The 4,200-nt window shown below is 35.9% G+C and overlaps 1 long non-coding RNA gene across 2 annotated transcripts; it reads right to left on the reverse strand.

The window, feature by feature from the left end:
- Positions 1 to 1,824: 1,824 nt before the first annotated feature.
- LOC126699793 (uncharacterized) lies at positions 1,825 to 3,028 on the reverse strand. 2 transcript variants are annotated; one of them, XR_007646881.1, is made up of 3 exons: positions 2,770 to 3,028; positions 2,271 to 2,347; positions 1,825 to 1,931 (listed from the first exon to the last, which is right to left on the reverse strand). It is a non-coding gene; the product is annotated as an uncharacterized LOC126699793 (long non-coding RNA). The 2 variants fall into 2 exon arrangements; XR_007646880.1 differs by having other exon boundaries at positions 1,825 to 1,934.
- Positions 3,029 to 4,200: the final 1,172 nt, after the last annotated feature.

The raw sequence follows: 4,200 nt of genomic DNA on the forward strand, positions 1-4,200 counted from the left end.
TCGCTTACAATATACTCGAGTAGTAAGTAGTATGGTACGCAGGAATTTTATTACGAATTACTCGGCTACAGCATATTCGAGTAAAATTACTCGACAAGTTTATCAGCGAGTTATATGAAAACTGACCGATCACACACCAATCCAACAACAATCGAGTTGTACAGAGAAGATTGGATGGACTGATGGAATTTCTTGGTTTTAAATTAGTACTTGCTTACAATATACTCGAGTAGTAAGTAGTATGGTACGCAGGAATTTTATTACAAATTACTCGGCTACAGCATATTCGAGTAAAATTACTCGACAAGTTTATCAGCGAGTTATATGAAAACTGACCGATCACACACCAATCCAACAGCAATCGATTTGTACAGAGAAGTTTGGATGGACTGACGCGGGTCTTGGTTTTAAATTAGTACTCGCTTCCACGGAAATTGAGTACTAAGAAATACTTGACTACTTTTATGTTGAGTTATATAAGTTTTGACTAAGCCAGCTTTTTGTAGGAGATACCAAATTGGTAGGCTTTACCTGCTACCAAGTTCAATCAGTCCGTTGGCATATATAGTAACCAAAGAACACGACATTTTTTTTAGGGTGGCAATTTTCGATTGTATTATGTATGTGCAGCTAGTGGATATAATTATTACTTCCCAACTCAATGAAGCTTGGTTGTAGGCTTTACCTTCACCCTTGACACTACCAAGTTCAGTCACTTGCATTCTCACAGCCTGGCGCACATACAATGTGTGACTACCGAATGGAGCTAAGACATGAATTTCGTAAGAATTGACCAAACTTTTAATTAAGCTTTAAACCCTTTCAAACCTTTTAATGAAGAGCATCTTTTTTGTAGGAGATAGCACACCATAATACTGTAAGTATTACAATTGTAATTATTATTAAGATTATGATTACAAATATGTAATAATATTGAATATTGGAATTAAATGAACAAAACAATATAAATATAGTAGTTCATTAGGGGGGGATAAATAGACCGAACTGGAATTTTAGGACAAATATCTTCTCGATCTCTTTCCTTTTTTTTACTTCCCCTTTTGTTTGTTGCAGTTCCCGAAGACCGCTAAAATCTATATTTTCAATATTACTTCTATACTTTATATAGTTTATATTTATATGATTTATCTATTTATTTTTTATATATTATGCTCATTCAGCAGATTATCTCGATACGCACATTTTTTGCGTAAGGGTTAAACTTAAAAAATAAATCACGCAAACTAGTCAATGATGACCCTCCATGGATTCACCTATATAAGCCACAGTTAAAGTTGCAAAAATAAGAGCGTGAATATTGCTTGTAAATAATCCAAGTAACATGACGGGTATAGGAACAATCCTCATGGGTACTAGAGAAACAAGAACAAGAACTAGTAATTCATCAGCTAAAGTTGCATTCATCTTGAACAAATCCCAACTGTCTAAATTTACACTAGAGTCTTTTGCTTATAAAAGAGACCCACATAAAAGGAAAATTTCAACAAATGTAATGTATAAATTAAACTTCTTCAGTTGTGGGATCTCCATCCATCATCACTATATTGCATTCGTCTAAAGCTGCCTTTGTTCAAATATGCAGATACATAGATACAAAAATCTAGAAATGAACTTTTCCATCGCACATGAAAATATCCACCCTTTGCAAATATAATTGGTATAATTGGTACCTAACTCAAAGCTGACTCAAATATTCATGTACGTCATAAACATGCTTAAGTAGGTTCATTTACAAAATATGTTCCAAAAGCTGTGTCTAACATATCCAAAAAATTAGCTGTTAACATATATGCCCTCTAAAAATCTGCTGTCATGTATGCTCTCCAAAAATCTGTCAGTCTTTTATGTCCAAAAAATGTTGTCAAAGTTTTATCCGCTAGCTGTTACATGAACAATAACACGTCGTCCAACTACTGTGCAAAAAACAAAGAAAAAAACAAATTGTGGTCAGGTTTCTTTTAATATCAATAGTAGGAACCACTGAAGCCTGCAAAATATGCCACCAAATATGAATCAATAAATAAAAACAAAAACCAACAACTAAATGACAATATAAGTTTAAACTATACAAAAATCCTTAACGTTTACGCACACCTAAGTCATGCCGTATATCCCAACTGTCTAATAATGAGGACATTTATTTTCTCTTTTTTTTTTTTTTTTTTTTTTGGTTGTGAATTGTAATTATCGAAATTGAACCTCAAAAACTAAAATAAATTAAAAAGTCCAGATATTGGGCAAGGTTTTACCCCCATAAGCTCCACATCATCAACGGCTCAACGATCTTTTCGTTTCCTCACAATTGCCTTCGCCGGTCTCGTCTTACCTGAAATTCAAAGGGATCACACATTACTTGAATGCACACATTCCCTATGCTTAATTTAATTATCAGAAAATGTTTGATCTGAGTACGATCATCACTTAAAGCACACAACATCAAATGCAAGTCCTGTGACATTCTATTAAGGTAAATGATAAACAGTTTACATAGCATGGAGGTGCACTGCCTAAATAATAAAATATAATGCAAACTAAGCACAAGATTGTTAATCTGAACAATCTAGTGAACATGTAGCAGTTAAGAAAGATGCCTTCCTAGCTATGCAAATAATTACTTTATCATTATGAAAATAGAAGACTAGGACATATAATGACATAGTAATAATTCCTTTATGAGTTTTATATGTCTTTTATAATTATGCACAGTCTATGGATAGCTTCCATGTTTCCATAAATCATGTTATTTACCGTCGCCGGTCCCACAACCAGGGGGATGTATGTCAGTGCGGAGTGATCTTCGCAACCCATGTACCGGCATTATATTCTCACCCTGTATCTGTTCGATCTGTGCAGCCGGTTCGTCAGGGTTAGGAAGTGAAGGGTCCTGGGTGGGCTCAGCTTGAACTACAGGTGGTGTCGGTCGGCCAGGGGTGGGTACAAATATACAGCCACCGTCGTGGGCAGAGTCGGCAAACAATGGGGGAGACAGCCGAGTGGGTGGTGGGGACCAAGGACCAACTTGGGCACAGGATGTGTGTTCTGCACTATTCTCATGGCTAGGGGGTGGGATGGCTAGGCAGCAGCGTCAGACGTGCATCACGATGACCCGACACCATCCATGTACATGCCCCAGTCGCCCTCCAACGCCTCATCATCTGCAGAAAAATAGTTGCATTTATTAAGATAACCACAAGGGATTGAGTCATAAAATGTCTTACTATTTGCAGCTTAGATATGATTCAATGGCATTTAACCCATTAAACTCGCTTAATTTGGGTGCATGAGACCTCTCATATACACACTCACATGCACACAACTAATCATACAAAATGAAGCCTCATGGTTGCTTTCTTTTCCGGTCCAATGTTCTTACTCTGAATTCTGATTGAATGCTTTTCCATTTGCAATGGCAGTATCATATTTTGCCCCAAGCTAGATAAAATGGGCAAATGCCCATTCCAAAAAAACAATTTATCATTTTGCTGTCTTTTCCAAATTAATTAGGGAAATACCCCTCTTTTTAAACTCGATTTTCTCTAAAACAAAGTTAAGCCCTATAGTGACATTTTTAAGGATCCTATAGTGACGTTTTAAGGAACTATAGTGGCATTTTATAATCCAATCTCCATGAAGTCGAGTTACATGCAATTTTTTTCTCTTTTTGTTACCTATAACTCGACTTCATGGAAATCGGATTACAAAACGCCACTATAGGTCCTTAAAACGTCACTATAGAATCCTAAAAAACGTCACTATAGAGTTTAACTTGATTTTTAGAAAATCGACTTTAAACAGCGGGGCATTTCCTAATTAATTTGGAAAATACGGTAAAATGCTAGATTGTTTTTTTGAAAGGGCAAAAGCCAATTTTTTCATACAATAATTATTTCAACTTTAACAATAACATTTAAGATTCAAAATGTGAAGTGTAACCAAGGGCCAAGTGAATACGGTGTAAACCCTATTGTAAAGTGTAAACCCAACATCAGACAAGGGCCAAATGCGTAAGCAATCGCTTGACCCGCACCTAGTGCATGTCGTTCATAGAATCCAATAACTATTTGTAAGGTTGAATTTATTCAACCATCTAATTGGCTTTATTCCGTGCCAAATTTGATTGTAATTCAGCATTTAGTAACCCTGTATTTAGGTGGGTTTGTTGGAAGGGTAGTGAGTGAG

This window comes from Quercus robur, chromosome 9 (assembly GCF_932294415.1).
Source record: "Quercus robur chromosome 9, dhQueRobu3.1, whole genome shotgun sequence".
Taxonomy (NCBI): Eukaryota; Viridiplantae; Streptophyta; class Magnoliopsida; order Fagales; family Fagaceae; genus Quercus; species Quercus robur.